Source organism: Bufo gargarizans, chromosome 11, assembly GCF_014858855.1.
Source record: "Bufo gargarizans isolate SCDJY-AF-19 chromosome 11, ASM1485885v1, whole genome shotgun sequence".
Taxonomy (NCBI): domain Eukaryota; kingdom Metazoa; phylum Chordata; class Amphibia; order Anura; family Bufonidae; genus Bufo; species Bufo gargarizans.
This window is the reverse complement of record NC_058090.1, coordinates 79,843,253-79,863,190: the sequence shown is the minus strand read 5'-3', so window position 1 is coordinate 79,863,190 and position 19,938 is coordinate 79,843,253. Positions and strand designations below refer to the sequence as shown.

Here is a 19,938-nt window from a genome sequence, read left to right as displayed (position 1 = left end):
CACACGACCATATGCGTTTAGCGGGCCGCAAATTGCGGATCCGCAAAAAAACACGGATGACATCTGTATGTAACAATTCCTAAAACGGACAAGAATAGGACATGTTCTATTTTTTTTTGCGGGGCTACGGAATGGACATACTGATGCGGACAGCACACGGTGCGCTGTCCGCACTTTTTGCGGACATATTGAAATGAATGGGTCGCATCCTATCCGTAAAAATAAACTGTAACGCACACGGAAACAAACAACGTTCGTGTGCATGTAGACTTATCGTGTTCTTCAATTTATAAATAAGAAAAAATCTAAATCTAAATCTAAATCTAAATATAAAGCGGTCATGGGGTCAGGATATGGCCATGAAGGAAATTTTTTGTTTTCAAAGGTTTTTAATACTTTAAAAATCATAAAATATAATAGAAACCATATAAATGTGGTGTTGTTGTAATTGTACCAATCCTCAGGATAAGGTCGTCATGTCAGTTTTGGCACACTGGCAACACCGTAAAAAACAACATAAAAAATGGTGGCATTATAGCCCCAAAAATAATTTTTTTTCCTGTGTTTTCAATACAAGCTATGGTAAATTAAATGGAGCCATTAAAAAAAGATTTTATGCCTCATGCACACGACCGTAGTCTCAGTCTGCATCCGATCTGCGGATCTGATATAGATCCTTTAATCTCAACGGGGCCACAAAACATGCAGACATTACACCATGTGCTCCCCACACCCTGAAGTCTGTCCTGTGGTCTCAAAAAACATCCTATTCTTCTCTATTTTGAGGACAGGAATAGACCTTTTCCCTAGACGGACCACAAAATACAGCAGCGCGCATGAAGCCCTTAGATGGCTATGTGAACGGAAAAGTAAAAAGGTTATGGTTCTTAGAAGGCGGGAAAAAAAGCTAAAGGGAAAATATTTATCAGTAATGTGGAGAGAAGATGTTAAAGCTTCTGCAAATGACACTTATATACAGACTGTGCCAAAATCAGGGGGCGCAGGTAAGGGGGGGGGGGGGGGGGTGGACGCTGACACAACTAGACCTGGTGCATTAGTCAGACATTAGTAGAGACGTCACATATCAAGGAGCAGTCAGCAGTTTATCTCATAGACATAACGATGGTGCAGAGCATAAGAGAGTTAAATCCATGTATAACTTGTGCCCCACATGTCTCAGTCCTGTACACATCTCTTATACTCACTATAACTTCTCTATCCTGCAGGCCGGACTGGACAGAGCTTCCATCAAGTCACTGAAGTGAGGACCAGACAGACGGTTATTAGACAGGACAAGCATCTTCAGGGACCGGTTATTCCTTATTCCAGATGCCAACTGGATGCAGGAAGTGTCTGGTAGATCATTATTACCCAAACTGTAAGAATAATAAGATGAGATGTGGGTGAGGCTTCCATAGAGCGTTAGTATAAAATCTGTAGATTGTGACTGTGGAGAGAAAATGTCCCCGGCTGTTAGTAAAATCTATAAATGTCATCACTAGAAGCCACCTCTTGTGTGTGGTGGATGTCAGGAATGGCGGCAGCTATATGATATGTCCATGTCCTAGAAATCCAGAACCCCTGAGGAATGTCCTCACTTTATGGCATGTCATAAATCAGTGATGATTGCAGCACATGAATGTACAATAGTCATAAAGCTGGAAGAACTTGTGTCAGCGTCTACAGCTGCGGAGAGCTCATCTTCCTCAACCATCGATTGTGGCCCTCAGTCTATGGCCCCTATGGCCTCCATTCTCCTTCCTCCACCATCTATTGTGTTCCTGTGGCCTCCACTCTCCGTCCTCCATCATCTATTGTGGTCCCAGTGGCCTCCATTCTCCTTCCTCCACCATCTATTGTGGTCCCTGTGGCCTCCATTCTCTTTCCTCCACCATCTATTGTGGCCCCTCTAGCCTCCATTCTCCTTCCTCCACCATCTACTGTGGTCCCCCTGGGCTCCATTCTCATTCCTCCATTATCTATTGTGGTCCCCGTGGCCTCCATTCTCCTTCTTCCACATCTATTGTGGTCCCTGTGGCCTCCATTCTCCTTCCTCCACCATCTATTGGGGTCCCTGTGGCCTCCATTCTTCTTTCTTCACCATCTATTGTCGCCCTTAGTCTGTGGCCCTTGTGGCCCCCATTCTCCTTCCTCCATCATCTATTGTGGCCCCTCCAGCCTCCATTCTTCTTTCTCCATCATCTATTGTGGCCTTCAGTCTGTGGCCTCCATTCTCCTTCCTCCACAATCTATTATGGCTCTCAGTCTGTAGCTCCTGTTGCCTCCATTCTCCTTCCTCCACCATCTATTGTGCCCCTGAGTCTGTAGCCCCTGTGTCCTCCATTCTCCTTCCTCCACCATCTATTGTGGCCCCCATTCTCCTCCTCACATTGCTACAGGACACATGTGGCTCTGCCCTCGCTCAGTCAGTTATTTGGGGGGTGGATGATTAGTAGACATTACACTACATTCAGGGTTTTCTCTGGATTCTGCTGGTATTGATTGATACTTATTGATAACAAGCAGTAACCATCTCCATTCTAAGTAAATTACAGCTGGGGTCGAAAAATATAGGGGTGAACAGCACTCCTTGATATCAATGTGGTGGGTGCACGTCTCTAGGGGGTGGTAAAAAGCCCCCTTCCAGCATGTAGATCAAATTGATGAAAAAAAAAAAAAAAAAACTGGAGACAGCACGTCCAAGGTGGTGGAATTTAATCCGGATGCAACGTTTCATCCACAAATAGCTTGACAAAGGCTATTTGGGCTGAAACATTGCATCCGGATTAAATTCCACCACCTTGGACATGCTGTCTCCAGTTTTTTGTCTTACAGGTAGGGTGATCAGTAATAATACCGCCATACAACTGTAATGTAGTCCAGGCAGAAATGAGTGCTCTATGGCGGAAAGGTCTCATGTACATATTACAGCTCTGTATAACCTAGGAGTTGCTCAGATCCATAATCCGCCCGATAGAAGCAGATGTGTCCTTCCTGTCCTTCCAGAGGCAATGGCTGGACTGGGGCGGAGCCCATAAGGGGAGGCCAATACGACGGGGGGTTTGGTTTAGGGAGCTCCGGGAGGACTTAGATTGGTGAGCTGGAAGAGGGGTTGGTTAAAAGAAAAGGAGAGGGAATACAGGAGGATCCGGATTGGTTCAGTTGCGGGAAGAGCAAAGGGGTTAAATGCATTAGGGAGGTGAAAGACGGTAGCTATTTTGGTTACAGAAGAGAAGCTAGGAGTACCTGTTAGAGCGATGGAGCAGCTTCAAGCGGCGATTCGTCAGTTGCGGGTGGCAGCGGAGGTGCGTGGCTCAGAATGGGCCCAGGAGCAAGTGCAGAGGCTGCTGAGGGGGGAGGCTGAGGCTCCTGTTATGCTGCTCAGCCATCTGTGATCCGGCCTCCGGCGCACTATAGGCCTTCTCCCCCCCCCCCCCATCGGGCTCAGCGCCGCGTCAAGAGCCATTCTCAGGACCCTTCACGTCAGGTGCCGCCAGTCCCAGCTCCCGTCCCGCAGGCTCTAACATGGAAGGAATCCAACCAGTAGGCGGAGCCCAAGGGGTGGCCGGGCCCAGTCATGCTTTTCAACTAACGGAGGCGGTGTGGGATCGGGACCTGGCACGGCAGGCGACCTCTCAACCCCTGGCGGGGGGGGGCGGCCTCTCATCAAGGGAGGAATGTGCTGCAGTATGGGGCTGCTGTGTGTGGAGAGGCAGTAAACAGCAGGCCCTAGGTGCTGAATGTGTTGGGAAACCCTGCCCCCTGTGCGGCAGGCAATGAGGAGGTTAACCTGGGCATCCCTGGCCTGCATGGGGTCAGGGGACAGGGTGAAGAGACCAGTCGCCGCCGGCATCCGGTCCCAGCTCTGCTAGGAGGCAGAGTGAAGATAGAAGCTCTGCCCCCCGGGATCCTGCTGTGGAGCTGTTTGACTTCGGCGTCCCTGGTCCCAGCACTTCCAGGGGACAGGGTGAAGTGTTGGTAGCTGCAGGATCCGATGACATACCCCAGAGGAGAGGACGTCTGGATTCAGGAGTCGCGGCTGATAGGAACACAGGATCTAGGCAGCCAGGTGAGCTTTTGTGGGGACCGTTAGCTCAGGTAGTACAGGGTTTTGGGGCCGGGGGGGCAGTGTGCCCCAATTGGATTTAAGCAGGGGACTGGGGCAGTTTTGGGGGGCTTTGGCAGTGTTAGTGGCGAGCTGGGGAATGGGAGGAGGATCACCGTTACAAGCGTGGAGGGTACAGGGTTTGACGGGAGGTTCTGGGTCCATGGTGGAGCCTCGCTGGGGGTTACCGGGTGTTGGGGTGTCGGTACAGACGCAGGCGGGGGGGAAGCAGAAGTGGATAGTGGGCGGTTGTATGATAAGGCTAAAGGGGAGGTTTATGTTTGTTTTGAGGGGCCGTTGGGGGCGCATTTGAAGTCTGAAGTTCGGGAGCGGATCTGGAAAGGGGAGTATGTGGAGATATTCTCTCTGCTTCCCCTTGAAATGTTCCAATTGGATAGGGCGCGAAAGGACAAGGGAAAAAAAGAGGACAAGAGAAACGCCTTTTTAGATTAATACCGCAGACGTTTACCAATTGGTTGCAAGCGTTTGCGATATTGGCAAGTGTTATTGGGGAGAGGGGACCGGAGAATTGTTTGGTGCTGTTTTGTTACTTGGACGCTATAAGGGGAGGCGTATCGGGTATTGGGGGAGTTGCTTGGCTGCGGAATGACGAGCAATTGGAAGTTGGAGGAAGTTGTCGATTCGAGGTTAAATGCAAATTTAAGCATGAATGCTCGCGATGTGGGGGGAGCCATAGTGCGGTGAGATGTTTAGAGGCGGGAGGCAAAAAGGGGGGCTGATAATAGCCCTTTACACCTTGGAGGTGCTGGCCTGCCGTGCAGCCAGTGTATTGTCTGAACGTGTGTTTAGCACGACTGGAGGGGGTTATCACAGGTTATATTTCCCAATGTTTTGGGGTGTACCCTAATTAAAATTATTTTACCTCCTCCACCGCCGCATCCTCAACCTCCTACTCCATATGGACCTCGTCCTCCTAGATCAAGTTTATTAGTTTTTATTTTTATGTATTTTATGTTATTTAAAGTCATTTCCCTATCCACATTTATTTGCAGAGCACTTGCCATGCTCTTAACCACATTTTGATGCCCTCTAGCCCTTTCCATGACTTTTTTAGAGCCATTTTAGTACTCCAAAGTTCGGGTCCCCATTGACTTTAATGGGGTTCGGGTCCCGAACTCGAAATTTTTTGTGAAGTTCGGCCGAACCCGAACATTCAGGTGTCCGCTCAACTCTACCACCTTTTTATTATTTATGGTTATACCTGAGAGGGAAACTGTAATCGGACCCCCTACTCAAATGGGCAGAGACCCTGTGATAGCCATTGCTATGTTAGTAACATTATGTTTAGCACTTTGCAGCACTTTGTCTTTTTTTGGTACCTACATCTACCCGGAGCAGAAGTTGAGGGCAACTTGCCTTTAAGTAAGGGGGAATGTAATATCCCGAAGTGCCATTTCCACTCCTTGACACCTCGCTACCACTTCCTATAGGCTAACTCATGTAATCTGATGTAATTTATATAATCTCTTAATAATGTGCATAATTATTCATGTAAAACCGTTATGTTCATGTATCTGCCAGCAGGTGGAAGCAAACACTTGGCAGAGCACCAGCAGAGTCTGGAACTTTTCCTTCCAGTCTCTATCCCTCTCTCAGAGAGAGGAGGAGTTTAGTTAGCTAGTGGGAGTTGTAGTCCACCCTTCCTAAGGGAGAGGTTGTGTGCAGGCCAGCAGAGCACTGACTGCTCTGCTGGGACCACAGGCCCTGCCTGTGAACTCTACATGACAGCATGTCCCTTCCTGGGCTTGCATTGCCTTCATCCAAGCTAAAGCTAGAGTTTGAGGTACTCAATGCCAGGACAAGAAGAAGTTTCTAGGATTGCTTACAGTAAGAGACAGACTACCATTGCTAACATAGCTGAGCGAAGAGAGCTACTCCCTAGAGGAACAGCAGAGAGGCGTTTGTATGCAGAGAGAGTATTTCCCTGCCACATGCCTGCTGAAACATATTGGAAACCAAGGCAAAGTCTGGAAACTGTATGGATTACCGTTTATTACAAGTAAAGCAACTGTTAAATCGTTTACCAAGTCTGGACTCAACTTTGTTCTACGCCATCCAAGTTATCAACCCTTTTTGTACTGCTTCGGACCACACTGCATCTGGGATCCACCCATATTCAGGTAGGCGCACCTTGACAAAGTGCTACACAACATCTCAAGGGATATTGTGGCCTATTTAACACCACTCTGGCCTTCCTACACTGGGTACCACCTATACCATCACTACAAAGGGAGCCTTGTGCTTCCACTGCTTTAGTGCAGCTGGCGTCACGACTACTTACTCTAACAGAGGGACATATAATCGTAGATAACTATTGGAGGGGTAAAGGATCCCCCAGGAGTATGTGAGTGGCACGTTGCAAGGGGTTAATGAGCAGACCCGGGTCGGTAAGATCGTGCACGCATCTCACTGCAGTTTGGCGCCTAGAGACTTAGGCTCTCTGCTTTGTGTCAGGTCTAAAGAGTTGCTACTGGTCTAAGGAGTTGCTACTGGTACTATAAGGACTCCATTACTAAAAGGGACATTGCACATTTGGGAGCTGATGAACACCCCCACAAACTCTATCCAGTTGAGCGTTGTGCTCAGGAGTAATAATCAGGCACGTGCTAACAGACTAGTTATGAGAGGGAGAATTTTATAGAGCATGGTAAGATTGTGAACTGTTGTGTTGTACCGCAGGCCAGCCCATACTAAGCACCCAACCAATTGTTTGTGTTTGTTTCAGGGTAATAATGGGTAAGGCAAGACAGTTTTAGTTGTGCCCGCCAGTAGGTAAATTACCGCAAAATTTCTGCTGGCATCCATCAGGGGGCGCCTTTCTGTGCAACAGAGGTCTCAGCCTTCGGGCTGGGTGTATGTAAACTAATTTTAACTGACCAGCATTTGTGGTTGTGTTTATTATCATGTGTTAGTAAAATTCCGTTTTTGCAAAAGCCGGTGTCAGAGTTGCTTTCCTTGTTCGTGGCTTCACTGTATCCTGGGGAGCCCACCCCGGTACACGACTTACAACTGCACGCAGCTTTTTTGGCGTTTTATGGTATCGAAATCAAATGAAAATTTTGGTATCGTGATAACCCTAGTCAGCAGTTTATTTCATAGAAATAACAATGGTGCGGAGCATACAATAGTATAAAATCCATGTATAACGTGTGCCCCACATGTCTCAGTCCTGTACACATCTCTTATACTCACTCTAATTCTTCTATCCTGCAGGCCGGACTGGACAGAGCTTCCATCAAGTCACTGAAGTGAGGACCAGACAGACGGTTACTATACAGGTCAAGTTTCTTCAGGGACGGGTTATTCCTTATTACAGATGCCAACTGGATGCAGGAAGTGTCTGGTAGACAATTATAACCCAAACTGTAAGAATAATAAGATGAGATGTGGGTGAGGCGTCCACAGAGCGTTAGTATGAAATCTGTAGATTGTGACTGTGGAGAGAAAATGTCCCCGACTGTTAGTAAAATCTATAAATGTCATCACTAGAAGCCGCCTCTTGTGTGTGGTGGATGTCAGGAATGGCTGCAGCTATATGATATGTTCATGTCCTAGAAATCTGGAATCCCTGAGGAATGTCCTCACTTTATGGCATGTCATAAATCAGTGATGATTGCAGCACATGAATGTACAATAGTCATAAAGCTGGAGGAAATTGTGTCAGCGTCATCAGCTGCTGAGAGCTCTTCTTCCTAAACCATCTATTGTGGCCCTCAGTCTGTGGCCCCTGTGGTCTCCATTCTCCTTACTCCACCATCTATTGTGGTCCCTGTGGACTCCATTCTCCTTACTCCACCATCTATTGTGGTCCCTGTGACCTCCATTCTCATTACTCCACCATCTATTGTGGTCCCTGTGGCCTCCATTCTCCTTCTTCCACCATCTATTGTGGTCCCTGTGGCCCCCATTCTCCTTCCTCCGCCATCTGTTGTGGCCCCCATTCTCCTCCTCACATTACTACAGGACACTTGTGGCTCTGCCCTCGCTCAGTCAGTTATTTGGGGGATGGATTATTAGTAGACATTACACTACATTCAGGGTTTTCTCTGGATTCTGCTGGTATTGATTATTACTTATTGATAACAAGCAGTAATAGTCTCCATTCTAAGTAAATTACAGGTAGGGTCATCAGTAATAATACCGCCATATAGCTGTAATGTAGTCCAGGCAGAAATGAGCACTTTATGGTGGTAAGAGCTCATGTACATATTACAGCTCTGTATAACCTAGGAGTTGCTCAGATCCATAATCCGCCCGATAGAAGCAGATGTTCCTGCCCCTCCAGGCAGGCTCGGACTGGCCCACAGGGATAAGGGGAAACCCCCGGTGGGCCCCTGAGCAAGGTGGGTCCCTAGTCTCCCACCCCCTGCACAAGTGGCACATAACACATTAAACTTACTGCACTACATACATATATTCAATGTACAGCACCTCAACCAGCCTATGGTCATATAACAAACTTGTTAGATTATTTATAATATTTGAATGTATCTGTAGGGTGGGCCCCCAAAATAAATTTTACTGGTGGGCCCTAGGTACCCCAGTCCGACACTGCCTCCAGGGGGGGGGGTTGTCACTGCTCCCATTATGTGTTATACAGCGGGGGGCAGGTATTAGTGATTGCGCTGCTCTTCTCAGACATAAAGGACATTACTGATTGTGTTTTCATCCAAACAAGGTGTTAAAGGGATCATCAGAATCTTTATGTTATCATATAGGGGTCTGCTGAATTATTTAAAGGGGTTATCCAGGAACTGGATATTGATGTCCTATCCCCAGGACACATCATTAATATGAGATCTGTGGGGGTCCGACTCCTGGCACCTCCCAGCTGTACCCACCGGAGCTCAGGAGAGCGCTGTCACCTCCTCACAGCTCACCAAGTACAGAGCAGTACAGTGTATAGCGGATGTGTTTGTCAAAACAGTAGAAAACATCCAGCAGCAGACTCAGGATAAAATCCAATGTCTTTATTACTTCATTATAAAATCCATATCATTTGTCCTCAGAGGACATTCCTTTTTTGGACATTAATCTGTCAAATAAGGCTGGCAAGGTGGTGGTTAGCAGGAATTATAGAAAAGACACAAGCGGTAACAACCTGCTTTTAGCCTCATCATGCCATCCGAAACATGTAATAAAAGGCATTCCCTAAGGTGAGACCATTAGAGTCTGCCGAACCTGCTCAGAAGATTCAATATTTTAGTCAGAAGGAACAGCTCTGTTTGAGAGCTTGAGAGTATACAGTGAATGTATTCTGAAGCAGGCAGGAGAGAAAGTAAAATGTGAACAGAGAGGCAATGATTACACATAGTACAGTGAGGAGGGAAGGTGAGGACAACAGACAGAGGGTTGTCACCTCTTACAGTCACCAGTTTCAGCAGATACAAGGTATTATCAGATAATATCTATCCATTTTATTTCAAGATGATAGCTTGCGACAAATTTTAGAGCCTACGAGCACCTACTCTGTACTCCGCTTTGTCCCCGAGCTTGTTCATAGAAAAATTGGATATTGGCAAACCCACGTGGCTGAATGTTGTGGGCAGTTACAGATGTGGCCATAGTATTTGTGAAACTTGTCAATATATTACAGTGGGTAAAACATTCAAACCCAGTGTAATCGAGGAGGTCTTCAAGATCAGATCGTACATCAACTGGAACATGAATAATGTCATTTATTTGGCGACCTGCAAAGCCTGCAGCGTTCAATACGTGGGACGCACCTCACACAGCCTCAGAGTTAGAAGAATAAAGCACTTGTCGGATGTCTCCAATCTCACACTGCTGAAAGTCTTGATGCTATCTAGACATTTTAGAGATGCTCATCAGGGTGACTAGACAAGCCCGAGTGTCATGGCTATAGAAAGGGTGTTTAAATCCGGAGGAGACATAAACAGGTGACTGGTAAATAGAGAATCCTTTTGGATTTTTACACTGAACACGAGAAATCCGAAGGGTATGAATAATCGATATGATTTGATCTATGAGTTCTGACTCGCTCCGGTTTTTTGTTGTGTTATAATTGAGGAGCATTTTAAGAGAGCCATTGGAGGCAGCTCTAGCTTGGAGCGGATTATTATTCGGCACCTGGCTGGGGGCGCCTCATGACAAGAGATGTTTTCTAAACCAGAGTGTGTGATAACACAATGTAGTCATGATTAAGACGTACAGTCGAAACGCGTAGACCTTGCCTGTCTGGTCAGCCTATGTGTTTTATAATGAAGAAATAAAGAAATGTGATTTTATCCTGAGCCTGCTGCTGGATTTTTTTCTCCTGTTTTGATTGATTCCTGGTTCAGGACCCGTGCATGACAAAGGAGGACGGCTGGTGAGCTGAAATACAGTTTTTTCTTACATTTAGTAGATGTGTCTGGTATTACAGAGCAGTACAGTGTATGGTGGATGTGCTTGGTATTACAGAGAAGTACAGTGTATAGTGGATGTGCTTGGTATTACAGAGCAGTACAGTGTACAGTGGATGTGTTTGGTATTACAGAGCAGTATAGTGTATGGTGGATGTGCTTGGTATTACAGAGCAGTACAGTGTATGGTGGATGTGTTTGGTATTACAGAGCAGTACAGTGTATGGTGGATGTGTTTGGTATTACAGAGCAGTACAGTGTATGGTGGATGTGTCTGGTATTACAGAGCAGTACAGTGTATGGTGGATGTGTTTGGTATTACAGAGCAGTACAGTGTATGGTGGATGTGTTTGGTATTACAGAGCAGTACAGTGTATGGTGGATGTGTTTGGTATTACAGAGCAGTACAGTGTATGGTGGATGTGTTTGGTATTACAGAGCAGTACAGTGTATGGTGGATGTGTCTGGTATTACAGAGCAGTACAGTGTATGGTGGATGTGTTTGGTATTACAGAGCAGTACAGTGTATAGAGGATGTGTTTGGTATGCCAGCAGTACAGTGTACAGTGGATGTGTTTGGTATTACAGAGCAGTACAGTGTATGGTGGATGTGTCTGGTATTACAGAGCAGTACAGTGTATGGTGGATGTGCTTGGTATTACAGAGAAGTACAGTGTATAGTGGATGTGCTTGGTATTACAGAGCAGTACAGTGTACAGTGGATGTGTTTGGTATTACAGAGCAGTATAGTGTATGGTGGATGTGCTTGGTATTACAGAGCAGTACAGTGTATGGTGGATGTGTTTGGTATTACAGAGCAGTACAGTGTATGGTGGATGTGTTTGGTATTACAGAGCAGTACAGTGTATGGTGGATGTGTCTGGTATTACAGAGCAGTACAGTGTATGGTGGATGTGTTTGGTATTACAGAGCAGTACAGTGTATGGTGGATGTGTTTGGTATTACAGAGCAGTACAGTGTATGGTGGATGTGTTTGGTATTACAGAGCAGTACAGTGTATGGTGGATGTGTTTGGTATTACAGAGCAGTACAGTGTATGGTGGATGTGTCTGGTATTACAGAGCAGTACAGTGTATGGTGGATGTGTTTGGTATTACAGAGCAGTACAGTGTATAGAGGATGTGTTTGGTATTACAGAGCAGTACAGTGTATAGAGGATGTGTTTAGTATTACAGAGCAGTACAGTGTATAGAGGATGTGTTTGGTATTACAGAGCAGTACAGTGTATGGTGGATGTGTCTGGTATTACAGAGCAGTACAGTGTATGGTGGATGTGCTTGGTATTACAGAGAAGTACAGTGTATAGTGGATGTGCTTGGTATTACAGAGCAGTACAGTGTACAGTGGATGTGTTTGGTATTACAGAGCAGTATAGTGTATGGTGGATGTGCTTGGTATTACAGAGCAGTACAGTGTATGGTGGATGTGTTTGGTATTACAGAGAAGTACAGTGTATGGTGGATGTGTTTGGTATTACAGAGCAGTACAGTGTATGGTGGATGTGTCTGGTATTACAGAGCAGTACAGTGTATGGTGGATGTGTTTGGTATTACAGAGCAGTACAGTGTATGGTGGATGTGTTTGGTATTACAGAGCAGTACAGTGTATGGTGGATGTGTTTGGTATTACAGAGCAGTACAGTGTATGGTGGATGTGTTTGGTATTACAGAGCAGTACAGTGTATGGTGGATGTGTCTGGTATTACAGAGCAGTACAGTGTATGGTGGATGTGTTTGGTATTACAGAGCAGTACAGTGTATAGAGGATGTGTTTGGTATGCCAGCAGTACAGTGTACAGTGGATGTGTTTGGTATTACAGAGCAGTACAGTGTATGGTGGATGTGTCTGGTATTACAGAGCAGTACAGTGTATGGTGGATGTGCTTGGTATTACAGAGAAGTACAGTGTATAGTGGATGTGCTTGGTATTACAGAGCAGTACAGTGTACAGTGGATGTGTTTGGTATTACAGAGCAGTATAGTGTATGGTGGATGTGCTTGGTATTACAGAGCAGTACAGTGTATGGTGGATGTGTTTGGTATTACAGAGCAGTACAGTGTATGGTGGATGTGTTTGGTATTACAGAGCAGTACAGTGTATGGTGGATGTGTCTGGTATTACAGAGCAGTACAGTGTATGGTGGATGTGTTTGGTATTACAGAGCAGTACAGTGTATGGTGGATGTGTTTGGTATTACAGAGCAGTACAGTGTATGGTGGATGTGTTTGGTATTACAGAGCAGTACAGTGTATGGTGGATGTGTTTGGTATTACAGAGCAGTACAGTGTATGGTGGATGTGTCTGGTATTACAGAGCAGTACAGTGTATGGTGGATGTGTTTGGTATTACAGAGCAGTACAGTGTATAGAGGATGTGTTTGGTATTACAGAGCAGTACAGTGTATAGAGGATGTGTTTAGTATTACAGAGCAGTACAGTGTATAGAGGATGTGTTTGGTATTACAGAGCAGTACAGTGTATGGTGGATGTGTCTGGTATTACAGAGCAGTACAGTGTATGGTGGATGTGTTTGGTATTACAGAGCAGTACAGTGTATGGTGGATGTGTTTGGTATTACAGAGCAGTACAGTGTATGGTGGATGTGTTTGGTATTACAGAGCAGTACAGTGTATGGTGGATGTGTTTGGTATTACAGAGCAGTACAGTGTATGGTGGATGTGTTTGGTATTACAGAGCAGTACAGTGTATGGTGGATGTGTTTGGTATGCCAGCAGTACAGTGTACAGTGGATGTGTTTGTTATTACAGAGCAGTACAGTGTATAGTGGATGTGTTTGGTATTACAGAACACTACAGTGTATAGTGGATGTGTTTGGTATTACAGATCAGTACAGTGTATGGTGGATGTGTTTGGTATTACAGAGCAGTACAGTGTATGGTGGATGTGTTTGGTATTACAGAGCAGTACAGTGTATAGTGGATGTGTTTGGTATTACAGAGCAGTACAGTGTATGGTGGATGTGTTTGGTATGCCAGCAGTACAGTGTACAGTGGATGTGTTTGGTATTACAGAGCAGTACAGTGTATAGTGGATGTGTTTGGTATTACAGAGCAGTACAGTGTATAGTGGATGTGTTTGGTATTACAGAGCAGTACAGTGTATGGTGGATGTGTTTGGTATGCCAGCAGTACAGTGTACAGTGGATGTGTTTGTTATTACAGAGCAGTACAGTGTATGGTGGATGTGTTTGGTATTACAGAACAGTACAGTGTATGGTGGATGTGTTTGGTATTACAATGCGGTACAGTGTATGGTGGATGCAGACCAGTTTCATTTACCATTTTTTATGCCTGTTTCACATTTTGAAAAAGGTGTAAATGTAGGGTGGCTCAGAAGCTGTTTTACACTTAGGACTGGCGATGTATGCCCCGAAGTTAAGGAGAGGCCTGCGACTTATAACCAACGGATTTACCACCAGTTTAGGGCTTTATTAATGCTAATAATAGCACCCAGAATTAGGGATTATTCTGGATTACAGTGGTACTATACCTACTATACATGAAAAATGGAAGTTCTTTGCGCACATATTTGATCATACGTGTGTCGGGCCCATCTACCGGCATCAAGGTGGCTTCCACAGATAGGCTTAGGTTAGGCCCAGGAGAGGCAGTTCTGTTAGTGTTAGGAACCTGTTAGGATGAGCTGCCTGCCTGCAAGCTTTATGGATGTGCTAGTCAAAATTTTCTTGTGGGGCTTTATTATTCTAAAACGTCGTTCTTAATAAATTGGCACCTAAGTGCTCACCTAGCGCTGCTGCCTCTTTAAGCTCCTGATAGGCAGGGTGCCCCCACCAGTCAGATATTGTTCCTGAGGACAAGCCATCAATATCAAAGTCCCAGAGAATACATTTACAATGCAGATACTTTTGATCTCTCCTATGACTGGGACCACATCACTGGAAATCAGAATTACGGTATTTGGCATTTTATAAGATGCATTTTTAGTAAGAAAAAATCTTGCTAAAAGTGTCTTATAAACAGCAGTCAGGGGGATCCAGCATGGCCAGACCCCTAAATGCTTCAATAGTGATCAGGCAGAGCGCACATACAGATCTGCCTGATCAGTGAGAGCCGGGAGGCAGGAGAACCATCCGTTTAGCGCATGGGAGAGGAAGGTCCTACGCAGAGATGTATGGGTATAGCAGAACAGTATGTATGTAGTAGAGCTGTATGTATGTAACAGACCTATATGGGTGTAGAAGGCTGTATGTGAGTATGGCACTGCCATGTGTGTATAGCAGATCTGTATGTGAGTATGGCAGTCTTCCTCTTCATTGGTGGCAGTGGCAGTTCCGATCAGAGCCCCAGCAGTGTAATCGCAGGGCTATGATTGGTTACCATGGCAGCCATGACGTTACTGAAGCCCTCCATGGTAAGCTCCCTGCTGCCGTGTGCACAAAGCTCAGGGCAGCAGGGAGAGTGTAGGATCCTAGTTACTCTAATAGAGCTCTATCAGGGTGAATAAGACAAGGGTTCTAGCCGTAAGGGGGCTAATAGTTATTAAATAAAAAGTTTAAAAAACAAACAAAAACTTAAAAATATTAAGTTTAAATCCCCCTCTTTCCCAATTTTATATATATATAAAATTTATAAAGAATAAAAAAATAAACATATTACATATTGCCACGCCGTAAAAGTGCAAACTATTAAAACATAAAAAATGTTTCCTATGCAGTGAACGCCATAACAAAAATTTTTTATAATAGAAACAGCACGATTCGCCACGGTCCCCCAGAAAATAGGATAGGACTGTTCTACTATGGGCCGGACATTCCATAAAATGCGGAATGCATGCACCTTTTTTGTGTTTTTTTTTTTTTGCATGGTATAGAGTATCACAATACTTTTATGGTATCAAAAAAATCAATTCAAAATTTTGGTATCGGGACAACTCTAGCCAGCAGTTTATTTAATAGACATAACAATGGTGCGGAGTATAAAATAGAATAAAACCCATGTATAACTTGTGCCCAACATGTCTCAGTCCTGTACACATCTCTAATACTCACTGTAATTCCTCTATCCTGCAGTCTGGACTGGACAGAGCTTCCATCAAGTCACTGAAGTGAGGACCAGACAGATGGTTATTAGACAGGTCAAGTCTCTTCAGGGACCGGTTATTCCTTATTACAGATGCCAACTGGATGCAGGAAGTGTCTGGTAGACCATTGTCAGCCAATCTGTAAGAATAAGAAAATGAGATGTGAGTGAGGCGTCCACAGAGCGTTATTATAAAATCTGTAGATTGTGACTGTGGAGAGAAATTGTCCCCGACTGTTAGCAAGATCCATAAATGTCATCACTAGAAGACGCCTCTTGTGTGTGGTAGATGTCAGGAATGGCGGCAGGGCGGCAGTTATATGATATGTCCATGTCCTAGAAATCTGGAATCCCTGAGGATTGTCCTCACTTTATGGCATCTTCACATGTAGCTAGGGTTGCCAACCGACCGATAACTCACCAGCCTAGCCGGTAAATAAGTGCCCTTGCCGATGCCAGTAATTTTTTTCTACCGCCAATAATAATTGCCGGTATTTTCCTATATGAACTGTTACCAATTAATGCTTCTATTGTGGAGCGCTCATTAGTACAGCCTTTAACTCCCTCCCCACTTGTGTTAAAAAAAAAAAAAAAAAGAACTTGCCTCCTCCATTTGATGGTGCCACTGTGAACACTAGCTGCTCACTGGAAGCTCAGGACAGGACCTGTGTAACGTCATAATGGAGGAACGCAGGTCCTGTCTTGAGATTCCAGTGATTTCAATTTTCAATATTTTGGTGGGGGGGTTAAACTCTATTAGGGTGAATAGGACGTTACACCTTCCCTGCTGCCCTGTGCTTTGTGCACACAGCAGCAGGGAGCTTACCATGGCAGCCAGGGCTTCAAGTAGCATCCTGGCTGCCATGGTAATCGCTCGGAGCCCCGCGATTACACTGTTGGGGCTCCGGTCGGAAGCTGCCACTGTGCTGCTCAGGAGAACATGGTGCGTGCTGAGGGTGGTGCTTGCCATGTTCTCTGATAATAGGCTGTGCAGTAGCACAGCCCAGTATCGAAAAATAGCAAATCCCAGATGTGTGTAATGGAACCAACCCCACCACCGCACCTCCAGCAGATTGATTTTGTTCAAAAGAACAGGAGTTCTGTACCACCTAGAGATTAGCTTATAGTGTGACTGTTGAAGCCTTGTTGATGTGATTTTGGGTATAGATGATTGCAAAATTGACATAGTTTCCTGCTCATTAAATGACTTTTTAAGCTCAGTTGATGTATTTGTAATGGTGATTGTTACCTCATTCCATACTATTGTAAGCTTTTATCGCTTTTATTATGCTTATTAATAAAAACAAAATTTACAAGAAAAATAGCAAATCCCGGTATCATATCGATCCGGATACAAAAGTATTGATTGGGTATTGAAAATTTGATACCCAGTGCAATCCTAGTATGGGGTCACTACTTGCAACAGGGGCACTCTCAAGGAGCATTATCAATGTAGGGGGTACTATTACTAATGAGAGTACCAGGGGAAAGAATTACTATTAGTGGGACATTTGGGAGCATTTGTGGACTACCTGTCTGGCACTGTTATTTCTGCAGTATAGTATTTGAGGGCATTGGGGAGCAGAGCGGGCACAGTATTGGGGGTAGAAGCAAGAGAACATAACAACAAGGTCACTGGATGTAAGAGGCACGAGGTGTTGTATCGTCCTGTTCATATATGCAGTCACCACTGGGGCTTGGTCCCCAAGTCTTTTGACATCATAGCAACGCCCCAGTCAGCAGACTCTCTATAAAGGACCAACAGGGGCAGATTTATCATTAATGTGGAGAGAAAATGATAAATCTGCTGCAGATTTACATTTTCATCTGGAGGCTGCAAGTTATAGAATGGATTTACCACAACTGATGCCACAGAAGACACTTATTATATACAGATTGTGGCGTCTGTCACAACTGGACCTGGTGCATTTGTCAGACATTAGTGGTTGATGTCAGGCTCGGACTGTGCCCACAGGGGTACAGGTGAATCCCCTGGTGGGCCCCTAGTCTCCGACCCCCTGCACAAGTGACACATAACACAGTAGACTGACTGCACTACATACATATATTCAATGTACAGCCCCTCAACCAGCCCATGTTCATATAAAACACCTCCCCTGATAGATTATTAAAGAAACTACCCAGTTTATTATTATAGACACGATCAGAGCCGAGGTGACTTCTAGTCATAGAGAAAAGCTACCAGTGTCCTCTTTTCCCCTTGAGGACCTACCTTCTCAAAGTTGCTGCAGGGGCCCCCATATTCAATCATCTGGTAGCATCCTGCTGATGTGTGAGCAGGTAATATTTGATGTATCTGTACGGTGGGCCCCCAAAATAAATTTTACTGGTGGGCCCTAGGCACCCCAGTCCGACACTGGAGAAGTCACATGTCAAGAAGCAGTTAGCAGTTTATCTCAGACATAACAATGGTGTGGAGCATATAATCTATGTATAACTTGTGCCCCACATGTCTCAGTCCTGTACACATCTCTTATACTCACTGTAATGTCTCTATCCTGCAGGCTGGACTGGACAGAGCTTCCATCAAGTCACTGAAGTGAGGACCAGACAGACGGTTATTAGACAGATTAAGTGTTTTCAGGGACTGGTTATTCCTTATTACAGATGCCAACTGGATGCAGGAAGTGTCTGGTAGACCATTATCAGCCAATCTGTAAGAATAAGAAAATGAGAGGTGAGTGAGGCGTCCACAGAGCGTTTGTATAAAATCTGTAGATTGTGACTGGAGAGAAAATGTCCCCGACTATTAGAAAAAAATCCATACATGTCATCACAAAAAGCCAACTCTTGTGTGTAGGGGGTGTCAGGAATGGCGGCAGCTATATGATATGTCCATGTCCTAGAAATCTGGAATCCCTAAGGATTGTCCTCACTTTATGGCATGTCATAAATCAGTGATGATTGCAGCACCTGAATGTACAATGGTCATAAAGCTGGATGGAGGAAATGTTTTATTTTTTTAATTAATAAAAAGAAACATACAAACCATTATATTTTTCATTCCATATTACAATATGAATTTGTTATTATTTTCAATTCCCCATAGTCACCCATTTCCCACCCCTCCCTAACCTTTCGATGTGTCTCTATATCCTCTATAATCCTACTCAGATAGGCAATAATGGAAAAATTTAGGAGTGAGAAAAAAATAAAATAAAATCAAGGCTTCCCATATCTTAGTCCACTTCTCCTGACTATTTATTTGCCTATATAGGACCTTCTCATAGATTTTTTCCCAGAATTCAAGCTTGGAACATCTCGTGAGAACCAAACTCCAGTAATCAGAAGCATCGCCAAAAACAATGTTCTATTCAAAAGAATCTTCCTATACTTATGGTAATTTACCTTAGAGAGATCACTCAATATACAACATTCAACCAAAAATGGAATCAGAAGTCTAAATTTCTGATTAATAAAGTTACTAATGTCAAGCCAGTATTCCTTTAATTCTGGACAAAGCCAGAACATGTGTAAATGATCACCCCCAAAAAGACCACACCGTGGAGACTTAGAACTATCTCTTAACCTACATTTATTGAGCCACAAAGGCGTGACATATACTCTATGTAGAATTTTAAATTGCATCACTAGGTGACTAAAATTATGTGATATTGAACTCAAATTCAAATATATATTTGCCCATCCCTCTAATTGGATCCTTGGACAATCAACTTCCCAGGCCCCTTGTCCTGGTGATGGTGTTTTATTAAATAGTGCCTTTAATAAAAAAATGCATACAAGTGTGCAATCCTAACCTTGTAGTGTAGATCCCCTAGAAATTCATTAAGGAGGTAAAGATATCCATCTCCAACAGTGATTTATTCTTTACACTAGAAGTGCCGAAAGTAATGGAAAATATCAAAACCCCCCAAAAAAACAACCATAGTCTCAGTTTGTGCTACCCCAAGAACAAAATTATCTCTCCATTCTTCACCACTTGTGCTATATATAAAATATTTTTTTGCCAATACTAGTCGTCGGCTATTTTATCTAAAGCCTGTAGTTGAAAATTATACAAGAGGGAAGTACACTGAAGAGATCCTGTTATTTCCAGCCATCTTCTAATAGTGTCCCATGCCTTAGTAATTTTTTAGCCTCTCTAAACTCCTGTTGCATATTAGTTAATTGACCCAATTCCAATAATGTGAAAATGTTGTTATACGGAGATCCAATACACTTTTCTTCCATTCGCAATATAGACAAAGTTGCCTGGCTATAAAATAGCCCTTGAAGTAGGAAAGATTCAATCCACCCTGATCCAAGGGCTTATATAAATATTCTAATTTAAGCCTTACCCTCTTTCTTCCCCACAACAAATCATAAATAATTCTCTTGATAAGCTT

The 19,938-nt window shown here is 44.3% G+C and overlaps 1 pseudogene; it reads right to left on the bottom strand.

The window, feature by feature from the left end:
• LOC122922029 overlaps nt 1–19,938 on the bottom strand; it is a 129,433-nt pseudogene that overhangs the window by 8,548 nt on the left and 100,947 nt on the right.